The 14,192-nt window shown below is 43.9% G+C and overlaps 1 non-coding gene across 1 annotated transcript; it reads right to left on the reverse strand.

Moving 5' to 3' along the window:
- Window positions 1-1,674: 1,674 nt before the first annotated feature.
- Window positions 1,675-1,756, reverse strand: TRNAR-ACG (transfer RNA arginine (anticodon ACG)). Its single transcript has one exon. It is a non-coding gene; the product is annotated as a tRNA-Arg (tRNA).
- Between the last annotated feature and the right edge of the window lie 12,436 nt (window positions 1,757-14,192).

A 14,192-nucleotide genomic window follows, 5' to 3' on the forward strand; every position in this document is an offset into this window, starting at 1 on the left:
ATAACATGAAATATCCAAAAGACAACCGTTCAGACAGAAATTAATGTTTGCCCAACCCTTCCTTTTTAGCACAGGCTTTCCCGCAGTTGGCAAAACCGGGCCAATCATTGTGTACAACGTGCCCTTTGACAGGTGAGATGAAAGATGCCATCGCCTATCCATGCCATCGCCTGTCCCTACCCCTGACCCTACCTTAGCGAGCGGTGAACAGATATAACCCGGCATGCCCCTTCACTTGACATAACTCGTTGAACATTCCTCTAGAAGGGGCCGCATTCACACCGGAGACGGGACGTGCACGGGTATACAAAACAAACCGTGCAGCTGTAACAGAAGGATGATTGTTCCATCACAGCCATAGGTTTCCCCGTTCATTTTCAAGTTGGGGGGGGGGGTGGCACATGGCTGGCGGTGATGGGTAAAATTCGTTTTCAAACTACAGCCTTCGCCTCCCGAATCCCTTCATGTTAACCCTTGGGGGAAAGATACCCAGTGTTGCCAAAACTGTCAGGGGGGCGACGATTCCAGCCAACCACCTAAAAGGACGGTTGTGCCGAGGCAGGCTTCATGCTAGACGAGTGCGGCCTAATGCTCGGGAGGGGGGGTATCGGGGCCGCCGGAGGCCTAACTGGACAAAAATCCAGGTCGCCAGGGTGCGAGACTGCCACCGTAGAGGCCCAGTATCCACGCTCTGCCGCGTGCCCTGCAAGTATGGGGGCCTGGGGCAAATGTGGCTAATCACACTCAATGCGCCCCGCAACAACAACCTTCCATGTCACCAGACCGCGAGACGGCCCCCATTGTAGCCCAGTACCGGCGCTCCTACAGTGACTCCATGCTTGCCGTGCCATCCCGATGCATCCTAACCCATGCGGCCCCGCCACCTATCCGCCGCCCACTACATGTACAATGGGTCAAGGCGGCTCCGCCGCATGGCCCTCTGTCCCCCGATTGAGTGGCGGGCATCCCCCCAGTTCCTATTTCGCTCTTACCTTTGAACTGTGCCTTGGCACCGTGCTCCCGCAGACCTGCTGTTGCTTGCCTACCCCTGCCTGAAATAATGAACACACATTACACATAAACTAAGATTACCACATTAAGAACGTAACACTACCTGTGGAACATATACATGCATCTTTTACTTTTTCAAGTAAATTAATCTTAAAGGGGTGTGCCTTTAATACTGGTTTCATAACACTGTTCTGGTCTGACAGGTTCGAGTACATGACACCACACACCCATATCCGTGAGCTGAGGCATGCTTTCGTTTGTCTGCATTGTGTAAAACCAACTTAAACCCATTCAATTCTCATGGCACACCCGACAAACTGTATGTCTTGTGTCTAGCTGTTTGTTCGCTCAATAACGTGTGAGCCAATGCAGCGAGCCCTGTGCGGCTCCCAGCGAGGTTATTCGGAATTGCTGAGCTCTATTGATTTGAAGGGCACATATTTCAGGGCCAACTCAGCGTTTGATCCTTCTAGACTCGCCGCTAGGATAAGCACAGTGGAGTTGGTACATTTTAAAGTTATTTTATGCACTAATAATGACGACCAAATTGAAGTTTCCGTAATATTCACTTTCACCTCAGCAATACATGAGGTATGAGCACGCAGTCCTTCCCAACTACTTTATGAAATTTTTTAAAGTTACTAGATTACTCATGCCACCAGCAGGTAGCGGCGGGATCCGAACCCGCGCCTATAAAGAGACTGGAACCGTAATCCAGCGCCTCAGACCGCTCGGCCACGCTACCCTGGCCCCTAAAAGCGCCGGGTTTAAAACAAGGTAGCTACTTTCTTAAATAAAAAAGGCGCCGGGTTTTAAACAAGGTAACTATTTGTTAACTATCAGCGGCGGGTTCTAAATAAGATGTCCCGGCGAGAAGCAGGCATCTGGCGTGTTGAAATAATTTCCCGTACCAGACTCAGCGCCCTCTCTGTGGGTGATTTCCTTTAGACTTACATAGCAGAGATATAAGACGCGAGGCACTGCAATTCCCGGCTAGGTTAAATGGGGAAACGTTGCGATTACACCTGGCGTCACCCGCTTAAAGGACTACATGAGCGTAAAGACCGACTTTGGCACCTTGACTTTCCGCCTGGCTCCCGCTTAACTTTGCTGTGCGTGGGCTGTAGTGCGGCGGCCTCCTGCATGCCAAGCGCTATTCAAAATTCTGTCCAGGCCTACCCACGTGGCCGAAGCCCGCACGGCCTGGCCGCGGCCTAACATCCGCCGCTCGTTGAGCACCGCATCTCCCCACCTATTCCTGACTGTGTTTATACTGGGAAACATTTCCGATTTACACTTAGCATTAACCGTGCTGCGCGTGGGCTGCAAATGCGTCGACGAATTCTTTATGCTGTGCCCCACACATCTCAAACCTCCCGCTCTTGTTCCCCCCTCCCACGCACAATAACTTGCACCCGACCCGTAACGGACCTCATGCCTCCCCGAGGCCATGGCCACAAAGCCCCGTACAACTTGGGTTTTTTGCCCTAGGACGGAGCCTGGGGGAAGCAAAGAAGTGTCCGCTTATCTCATCCACGACGCTCGTAGATGAAAAGGGGGATTTAGAGTCCGGGCGGGGAGGGGGCTGCCCACGGCCGGCTGCTGGCAAGGAGCAGCCAGGGATGCGACCGACCTAAGGAGGGGGGCAGCAGTAAAGAGGGCGCGTGATAGGAGGGGCCACCCTTATAAACCCTCCCATGGCCCCAAACCCTATCCAGCCCCCTAGCTCGCGCCAATTCCCACCCCCCGCCCCGAGGATGGGCTGCACGGCTGACCACGGAAATACTACGGGGGATGCCCTCCTACGGGGTCCCCTGCAGGGACCTCGGGTATCCTGCAAATGCAAAGGCCCGTGTGGCCCCAGTCACTTTCAAATGCTGCCCCTGCAGCTCTCTCTGTCCTCATCCTACACTACCCCAGTGGAATTCCCTCATGGCACAGGCCAGAACCCAGGGCTATAATTCATTTACACCTGCTCATGGGGTGATAATATTTCTTCCTTCAGTTTTTCTTTCCACTTATAAGCTTATAGTACTCAAATCTTATCCTCTTTCACTTTTTTTCCACAGAGAAAATGTTAAACGCAACTCCTTTTCCCCCCAGATTTTTTTCTTCACCATACCCAGCTGCATGAAACCTTGGTTTGTTTATTGAACACAGGCATGCTACTGGGCACCACATTATAATGAACATCGACATAACCGCTGGATGTCAGTTATTAAATATCAGAAGGACCCCTCCGCTTAGTATGTTTCCCATTTCTGAATCCGTTTATTCTATCGTAAGGAACAAGATGGAATAGTGCAGTACCTTGCCAATAGGGCCACCAAAAGATGCTAGAATGCTTAGAGGGCATCACCTTCACAACTAGTACATTTTTCCCGTCTTTCTTCACAGTAGAAAGGCCTTCTGGCCATTTTATGGCATGACCATTTATACGGTTTAGACATTATCTGGGTACGCACCCTGTGATCTGTCCATCTCCACCTTCTCAAAGAATCTAAAACCCTGTGTGCCCAGAGTCACTTTGGCTTATTGCACCTGCTCCACCGCTGTACTAGACACATTCACTTGGCACCCCAGAAGGTTATCCTGAGTAAGTATATTCAAATCTGCACTGAAGGACATGAATAACTGTGACCTCTATCACCAAGTCCCAACTCTAACCCATATATATGGTATACGTTTGCCTGGAAATTGTTTCTATAATAATGTTCGTTCTCTTTCTTTCGGATCACATGTTTATCACAACTCTCTAACCATTTTTTTTGTTATCTACAACAAAGTCTCAAAATGTACCATACTCATGACAACCATGCAAAAGGTCATTAATTGTTCTATGTACCAGTAAAGGGACAAATAGATATTAGTGTTTCCTTTGGTTTAAGTAGGTTATGAAAACTTTGCTGTTGATACTAGTGGTGGCCATAAAACTCAGCTCCACCGACAGAGCTTGCAGAGTTTAGCTCACTCCGTGCTCCGCCTGTAGTTCTATAAAAACTATGGAAGCCATTGTGTGGCAGAGTTTTTCCTGTGCACGGCTTCCCAATGTTGAGTTGGCGAGCGAGAAAAATTGAGCGCTAGGATGACTCCCAGCGTGGTTTGTCAATGACGGCAGTCATGGCAGCCTGCTACCTTTCGCGTTAAGAATGCTTTTGCTCAAGTAGAAAATCTACTCTAGCAGCAGAAAGAAGCAGCACCCTCTGGTACAGTGCGTGGTGCTGTTTGCGCTGATTGTACCATTCGGAAGAAGCTCCTGATGCTAAAAATCAACGCAAGCAGTGCAATGAGCCGAAATTCCGCCACTCGCGGAACTCTGCAGAATCTCTCAGAATTTTTATGTAACTGCGGAATTCCACACAGTAAAACTCCATAATTTCCAACCACTCCTAGTGAAACTGGCTTGCAATTGAAACTTCAATCCTTGTAGGATAGTTATTTCTCAAAACTCATATCACATCTGACTGCTTTGTAAATACCAGTGGTTAATTTGTAAAAAACATAAGTGGCAGCTTGTACCAGCCCATTTCTCCTGTTAGTGCTGGCTAAATAGACTTATCTACTAACCATGAAAGTTGGGAGAGGGTGTGGCATAGTGACAAGAGCTGCTGACTTCGGAGCTGGGGAGCCAGGTTTGAGTCTCGGCGTTGGCACAACATCCTGCGATTCTGGGCAAATCACCTAATCTCCCCATGCTGTCCTTACAGGTGCTCATGAAAAGCACTGCTATTAATGATTGAGTGCCAGTGCTAAGCACCGTAAACCACCTGCTTAAATTAAGCCCTGGTAACTACTCACAAGCTATCTGCTGTAATCTCTAAAGAATATTTTAGCACCATAAAGTGACCGCTAGGAATGTGCAATATTCTACGGAACCCTAAATGGATAAAGGATTAGACCACTACTGTGTACCCATTTTACTAATGTTTAGACATTTTTGACACTGACTACCTCTCTTTCCAGTTTTTACAAAATGTTTGCAGTCCACAATTTTTTTTTGCCAGGGCAAAAATGTGCTGATAGATCCAATTGGGAAAAGAAGATGTAGGAAGTGGAGGCAAGATACAGTAGGTGATGGAAAGGCAAATAAATTGTCTTAATAGTTTTTGCCTTGAGGTAGACATGCTCTTCTTTGTGTCGCAAAATGTTGTACATGGATATGTCATGTTTAGATATTGCAAACAATCATCTATATAAGCAACTTACAAAATAGATCTGTGTAGTATCCAAGGCAGCCTGCATCAAATCACCACCCAGGAGTTCCCAACTTAATACATTCCATTACTATAACGACAGTAAGATTCTACAATGACCACTCTAACATTCTACTAACACGAGATAATAAATAGTGATGAGCACACCCCAATCTGAAATGTAAAGAGACCTAGAAACAGCCAGTAGCATCCTATCAACCCCTCACCTCGCTGCCATGTTCAGCACCATGGGAGCCTGTATCCGTATCAGCCCAAGCAGTGCTTTAAATTGGAAAAAATAAGTGCAGGTACTCATTAATATGAGCTAGTGGTGTAGTAAGTGGGCGGGGCCAGGGGTGGGGCTAAGGGCAAGACATGATGATACTTAACGACTTCTTTAACAGTTGCACCACACAACAAAACACATGGTAAATGTGTGTATATAAACAAAGCAGGTTAATATTACACAAAATGAAAGAGAAATGCGATAATATGTTAACATTTCCTTTTTTTTGCAATAGTTACACCTTCTTAATGCCATACTGTTAAATGCTGTTGTTTGGCACAATACTATATATTTTTGAGCATGTGAGTAGGAAGAAACGGAAAATACCTCCAGTACGAACCAAAGCTCTTATGGCACCAAGCAAATGAAGCAAATCATCATGACCCTCCCCAGAAGATATTTCTTGTCTCTTCCATGGATCTATCCATTCATCCTACCATTTACCTGCTGATGTCCACCATTTACCCTTTACATTCTGTCTATTCAGTTTTTCATCCATCATTCAGTTTTTCACCATTCTGTCTGTCCACCCTTCATATCCAAACCTATCCATCCATCTTTAAACCTATCCATTCATCCTTTCACTTATCCATTTCTTTATCCACCCTTTCACTCATCCATCAATCCTTTCTCTCATCTATCCATCCACCCTTTCATTCCATCCACCCTTTCATTCCATCCACCCTTTCATTCCATCCACCCTTTCATTCCATCCACCCTTTCACTCAATCCCTCCTTTCATTCATCCAACATTCACCTTTTCATCCATCCCCCCTCACTTTCATTCACCCATCCAATCTTTGACTTATCCACCTATATCCACCCTTTTATCCAATCATCCACCCTCTTTCACCCATCCATTCACTCATCCATCCATTCATACATCCACCCTTGCTTACTCATCTATCCACTCACTCACTCACTCACCCACCAACCCTCCCTACTACAATATTTATGAACCTTTGTCACCGAGCAGACATGTACACACAAAGTGCCACCCATTTTTCTTACAAAAACCAGCATACAAATGCAGGCAAATACACAAAAAAAGCAGACACACTAAAGACTCCGGTATGTTAAAAGCCATGTCATACTCTTCATCATGGCTTTTTTAATTGCCACTACCAGGGGACTGCCAAGATTCCAATGTTTGTGCAAATGCAGAGGATATTTTGAATGTGGTTGACAGCACAGGGCCTGAATGGACCCCGTAGCTGCCAAGGTTTCAGATTGCTATGTGTGACATTTTCAAATTTTCATTGTAACTGTGAGTGCCATTTCAACGACTATGAGTGACACTTTCTTTCTCGCTAGCAAAATTAAGCAAGTAAGACGAGGGAATCATATAAATATCAGAAAAAACATCCATTTGAGTATAGCTGCTAATGTTTCAGATTGCTTTTGTGTGACATTTTCATAGATTCAGTGGATTTACGAGAGTCAGGCAACAACTAGATGTGCAACATTTAGAGTGGCACTTTCTTGCGAGCATAATCATGGTATGAAGTCAATAGAAATAGACAAACATCAGAAATCACACTCATTTAAGCAACAAGGAAGTCAAACTCTGCAGTAGGTGCTTTTGAAGCTATTCAAATTCTAAAAAAAATCAGCACCCTCCACTCCAACCTCAGCTTCAGGTGTGGCCAAACCACATGTAACAAAGGGATCTCTGTGACAAAAGCAGCAACCCACTGAGCTATCCACATACAATCAAGTACAATACAATATGCTTTTTTTGAAGGAGGCATATTAACCCTCTACGCTACTTAATGGTCAGAGTGAAAAGTGCCAGTGGAGAAAACTCTGACCTCTCTCCAGCAGGAATAATAATCACCTGACTTAGCAAGTCTAACTGTGCTGAGAAAATAAAGGGTGCTGCTTCGTAGTGTCACTGTCAAGCAGGGATGTTAAACGCTTGGCACTACTAATAAATCAGCAAAGCTGCTAGTTTAGAGAAAAGGTAGCACTGGGCTGGCGGTGAGTGTGGGGCAGAAGTTAGGCTCGGGGCTGGGCATAGCAATAGCCCATCATGTGGAGGGCAGGAGAAGGTGAGCAGGTGATCGAGTCTCGAACACCGGCTTCCTCCTTCAAGTCCATGTAGCAGGAGAATTCCTGGGTGCTCTGGGGCCCGGCTGGCAGGCAGAAAATGAAACACCCTGCCACAGCATGGGCGGCGACCACTGCGTGACAGAGCAAGATGGGAGCCAGGCGCATCTAAAGGAGAGTGTTAGGAATGTGGAGAAACAATGGGCTGGCGGCGCTAGTTTTGAGCATATAAGAAAGCCTTCTATGCACAGACCGGGTAACTGAGGCATGTGGCGTTAGGAAGGTAGGTGCATCAGTGCAGAAAGCAGTTAGATTAGCGCTCCAGGGGCCACTTCGATCGCATCGTCTGGGCATTAACCCTCTGATCCAGAGACAGTACGGGAAGTGTGAGAATCCGCTCCTGATAATATGTCTATCTATGTATAAAGTGTTACCCTGCACGGAATTTTCCCTACCTGAAGTGCTGCGCTTTGAAAATCACAGCGCACACTGTAAAACGAATCTCGACGCTGCTCTGTCCAGCACAGCGTGACGGCGAGCACCAGACATTATTCAGATGAGCCCCTGCTGAATAGCTCAGCAGGGGCTCAGATCAGGAGACAGAAGCGGCGCCTTTGCTCTCAGAGACACGTCCCACTCCTGCTCGCCACTGCGCCGGCACTCACAGCCACTAAGCCTACCTTTTCATGAGTACCGGTACTCTCCTCGGGCAGTAGAGAAGTGCCGGTACTCAGAGCGATAAATTTAAGAAGTGCCGGTACTCAGTACCGGTGAGTACCGGCCCATTTAAAGCACTGAGCCCAAGGGAAGAAACTGTGTTGCTGCAGGCAATTTTCTGCTGCCACCGGGTTTTGCAACATTACAACATACATTTTTTATAAAGTACGTTTTTCGATTTCAACAACAAAACTTTCTGCGCACGCACATTTCCCAATTTTCAGTCTCCTAATGCCTTAGACTCAATTTGAGGTATCAGCAATTTTCAGTGATTAAGGGCCAGACGTACGACCCACCAATTTGCCACTCTCACATTGTGTCGCATTTGCGACTCGAAAATTGGGATGTACAACGGTGTCTCAGACACTCTTTGCGATTCCTAATGTAGTCACAAATTGAATGCCTCATTAATATTAATGAGGCAGGCGCAATTTGCGACCCCATTAGAAATGGCTAGCACTCACAGGGATGGTGGTCAGCAGACCACCATGTCTGTGACTGCTTTTTAATAAAGCTGTTTTTTTTTGTAAATGCAAGTCTAAATAGAGTTTAAATGCAGCCCGTTTAAAGGGGATGCATTTACAAAAAAAAGAAGAAAGAAAAATGCAAATTTTCAGTTTCATTTTTTAAGGGCAGGTAATTGTCCCTGGGACCACTGCCTGCTCTCAAAAAATATTTACGCACGCACAAAGGGTTACCCTGGAGAACCATTCCCATTTGCGAGTGGTTTACCAATTACTTGAAGTAGTTGGTAAACTGCAAGTGTTTTGCGACCGCAGATGCGGTCGCAAAACAACAGTACATAGCATGGTGACTCATTATTCGGAAGAGACGCCCCTTCCTAATAGTAAGAGTCATAAATGCTATCTTGCAAGTCAGTGACTCGCAAAATAGCTTTTGTACATGCCTGAAACTTTTTTTGCAGTCGCTAACGGGATGATCTCCTGTTTGTGACTGCAAAAAAGAAAGGGTTGTACAGCTGGCCCTAAATGTTATCATTCGGTATAGTTCCCAAAGCACATTCGAATGATTCTATAAATTAATGTAAGCAGATTTATCTGGAATGCTTGTTTTTTAAATCCAGTTACAAGAAGAAAAGATTTAACCTTTCCAAATTGTTTCACATTTTAAGGGACCAATGGGCAGATGTACGACCATTGGAAATTGCGACTCGTACATAGCGCCAAATTGCGACTCGCAATTTTTGTGTCGCAATTTCCAATGTGCAAGAATGTCTGAGACACTGTTTGCGATTACCTATGGGGTTGCAAATTGCATGCCTCATGAATATTATTGAGGCTGTCGCAATTTGTGACCGCATTGGTAAAGGCGGGCCCTCTCAGAGATGGTGGCCTGCTGGGGTCAGCAGCCCTCCATGTCTGGGACTGCTTTTAAATAAAGCAGTTCTTTAAAAATGAATTCAGCCTGTTTTCCTTAAAGGAAAACAGGATGCATTAAAAAAAAATCACTATTCATTTTAAATTTTTAAGGAAAAGCAGTGGGCCATTGGACCACTGCCTGCCCTTAAAAAATGTTTTCGCATGCATTACCAAAGGGGAAGGGGTCCCCTGGTAACCCCTTCCTGTTTGTGAGTACTTTACCACCCTTCTGAGAAGGGTGGTAAACTGCAAGTGTTTTGCAACCTCAATTGCGGTTGCAAAACATTCTTACATAGCTGTTGGGGTTGCTATTATTAAGGGAGCGCCCCTTCCTAATAGCGAGTCGCTAATCACTATTTTGTGAGTCGCAATATATTTAACATGGCCAACAGGATTTTTTACATGCGCTAACAGGTCTAAAACCAATTTGCACATGCAAAAATCTGTCGCACATCTAGCCCTAGATGAAAATATGGCAAAGATATCATTAAATCGACTACGCAATCTGAAGCTCAGCCAATTTTTATAGAAAAAAAGCATAGTTATTGTAGTATTTGTGTAGCATTCATACTGCTGTTGAGCCCCTGAAGAACAGTATGGAAGAGTCCATCTTGTTAAGTGATTCATGGTATTTTGAGTACCGTTTTACAGTGTGGTCTGTGTTGGCAGCATTGGTTGTTCGGAGGTCTGCACTCATCATGCAGCAGTAGGCCTGGAGTTGCTCTGAGCATAATGGAACGCAGAAAGGTGTAAACTAAATGATGCGCTCTTGCAGAGGCATATCTTGTTTCTCTTAACAGACATATACCTGAGTGAGTGCGTGTTTGGCAATAGCCATATGTTTACCCCTCTCTCCTGAAATCAAGAGGATTGTGGATGATGGCTCAAATTAATGTGATTTTCCACACTTGCATTCCCTTCTCTCACACTCACATCTTCCTAGGGAGCCTCTCTCCCTGTTGGGAGGGATCTGAACTTAATGTCCATATTGTTGACCTATTGTTAGCTGTTGCGTTTCAACAGATTACTATCAATTGGAAATCCTCTTCCAATGTCTCCTTCAAAGCATGGTGGTACAATGTATGTCATAATCACAGGTTAGACACTACTTTTGTTTTCCCTATTCATATGGCAGCGAAACGTGCGGACCTATGGCTTCCTATTACGCTGTATCTTGATAAATGTGCTAGTTGTTCATTTCGTCCACACCCTATCCAACAAGAAGTCGCCAAACCCCCTTGAATACCCTTTGCATTCCTTTTTTTTCTTCCTTATCAACTACTGTGTATATACTTTTCCCTGAACATGTTTTGTAACTACTGTTTATTTTATATTTCACTTTACAGCCCATGATTAGCTTTTCGTCATTGATTTTGCTGTGTTGCTTCACCTGATTGCTATTGCCTTTTTCCCCCCTTCGTTCACCTACCTTTGAATCACTTATGTATTATGTATCGACACCTTGTTGCTTTTGATTAATAAAATTCTTTTGAACTTAAAAAAAAAAGGATTGTGGATGACCCATATCCTCTCTGCAAGTCAATTACAACACTTGACTGTTTTTACAGAGAAAAAGAAACCACCAATGGAAGACTTTCTGAAGGAAAGGATAGTCAGATAAGGCCCATCTTTCTTTAGCACTTGAAGCAAAGTGTAGGTTGAAGAATGCTAGCTCCAGTGCCCCAGATGACCAGGTGGACAATGCATAGAGATGTGAATGAGACACACCCTGCCACCAGTAGCCAGTGCAGAGTATTTAAGGAAGAAGTAATGTGGTCGTGTTCGGGTAGGTGTAAAAGTTATCTGTCAAGTGCTCTCTTGATTCCTGAATTCTGTGAAGTCCTTTGGTATTATCTAGACACAACATGGCAAAAGCAATGGTTGTCTGCACCCTGTGAGGGACTCCTAGAGGAAGGCAGATAAAAGGAGAAATTGGAGTCCATGATAACTCCCTATTTTTTCAACACTGATCAGGGTGTCAGTTGGTTGCGAGCTATAGAGGCTTGAGGGTAGTGTGGTATTAACTTTTCTTAGTTTCATATGTGAAAATCTTAGGTGTTTGATGAAATGAGCTGGGGATAAATGAATGGGATGTGGGCCAGACATTAAAATGATTAATGCAAAAAGAAATTTCCGCAGTGTTGTCTTGACATCTCTCAGCAGTCGCAAATATCAGTGCAAAATTGCACAATCTCTGATTTGCTCTAATTTGCTCTTTTCCTAATTTCAGACGGAGGTATACCTCGGAGCAAACGAACATGCACTGGCTCATTTTCTAGTACAGAGGATTAACCCCTACTCTTGCACAAAGAGCAGCCTAGGTTTTTGTTTGACAAATGTTTGTCAACAGTACAAAGTATGCTATGAAAACGGAACATTACATTACTTTCTACAAACGCAGGGGCATATTACCAACTAGCGATAATGATCGCTATGTTGGCTTAGCGGCAATATTATTATCGCCGTGCTGCGGCGATTTTTATCGCTTAGGAACCTTGCTATTATCAAGGTTTATCTCCTAAGCGATAAAAATCGGCCGAAATGCATGAATATCGCTGAAAAGTCAGCGATATTCATGCATTACCGAGCTAATGCTCTTAGCCATGTTATCCACCCACCATTGGATAACATAGCTAAGAACTGCTCATTGGCAGGTGTTAGCTTTTGGAGATATTCGCGCTTAAGGCGAATATCTCCAAAAGTTGGTAATAGGAGATAGCGATGTTAGCGACTGTTTCCAGTCGCTAACATCTTGGCACGCCCACTTTGCATGTCATTAGTGATAAATTTCACTGACATGCAAAGCGGGGCCCAAGATGGTCGCTATCTCCTACTAGCTGTCGCTAACTGGTGTTAGCGACAGCTAGGAAATAGGGAGATAATTTTATCTCCGCTTTCTTGGCTTTTAAAGCCAAAAAAGCGGAGATAAACCCCCTTGATAATATGCCCCGCAATTTGGCCCCTAAGGAAACATGAATTAATTCACCTTCAGTTGTAGGAGGATACCTAGAAAAGAAAGCAAATTAAAACAATTTTTATTAAATTTCCTTTATAATTATTCTATTATCCCCCAAAGATAATATTGCTATGGAGCACAAGAATAAATCCTTCCGTCTTGATGATTTAAAAAAGGTCTAATAAAATAAACTGACTTCCAAATGAGTCTGATCTGGAAAAGTGAATGACAAATCAAATTATCCAAGAACAATAAAATACATTGGCGTATTAAAAGGTCACATCTTGTATTTAACCTTATAATAATTTCCTTCCTTTTTGAATGATTTTATTCTGTGAAATAAAAAATACTGATGCTTGACAATAAGTGACTCATAACCTCCATGATTTCTTCTCATCCAATCTCAGCTCACCAGATGTGACCATCTTCAATTTGAGGAAAAATAAGCTTTGCACTCGAGACATACCTTTTGCGAAAAAGCTTGCTTGTCTGCAGACATTTGTGTAGCATTTATATTGCCAATGCAGCCTCTGTGTGTCATTTTAAACTGCCATTTTACCTCTCAAAATAAACCTTTGCCAGGCCCAAACCTTCCTTTTTAACACATAAAAGTCACATCTAGGGATGGCCCTGGACAGCCCAGAGGGCAGAGTGCAGTGAATTTAAAATGTTGGACACGTACTTTTAAGATTTACATGTTCTAGCAGCAACACACCATTAAATTCGTTTTTCACAAGTGCAAGGCCTGCCTTTCCTATAGGATAACACGGAGTTACCATATAACATTAAACAAGCAGTAACTTCCAAAAAGGGGAAGGTACCCAGTTCATGTATGGTGTCTTTGGAATTGTAATGAAAACTCCTCTCTTATGGAAAAGTCGTTTTTTTAAATTACAATTTAAAAAATGACACTTTTAGAAAGTTTTGGACATTGGGGGCTTAGGCCTTTAACAACAACCACCATGGACCTCTGTCAACACACTAAACAACAAAACAGTAGGTGGCTGCGTGGTTTAGATTCACTTTACTTTTGGAAAAGGTTACGTTAATCAATAAGCATTTGACACATTACAGCACAAATTGTTACATCTTACGATGCATAAAAAAGAATAACGCCTCTCATCTTCATGTGTACCTTACTAAAATTGGAACAGAACTATGACCGCACATCGCTGTTCTCAGTAATTCTAATTGGTGTACTCAACACAATACATTAACATAGTTTAACAACAATGAAAGTGCTGAACATAAATGCCAAACACATAACTTGACAGATAAATGTAAATTCAAAAACACTGTTCTCAGCAATTCATTATTCAACCAGTCCTATAGTTGGTATCCAGAGGGGTATATTTACTTGGGCCCTCTTGGAAGGAGCTAAGGGGTTCCAACACCATCTAATATGGCACAAAAAGGTAATTAGAAAAAGAAAAAGACTTACAGCCAGATTCATCAAACTAAAATCGTCTCGCAAAGGGCCAGATTCTGAGAATCTGGTTCTTTGCGAGCGCTATTTTTGCATTTGGGATTCATCATCCCAAATGCAAAAATCGCAATTCTAGAAATCGCAAAATTGCGATTAATTGCATTTAAGGAATCTC

Source organism: Lissotriton helveticus, chromosome 3_1, assembly GCF_964261635.1.
Source record: "Lissotriton helveticus chromosome 3_1, aLisHel1.1, whole genome shotgun sequence".
In the NCBI taxonomy this organism is placed as follows: domain Eukaryota; kingdom Metazoa; phylum Chordata; class Amphibia; order Caudata; family Salamandridae; genus Lissotriton; species Lissotriton helveticus.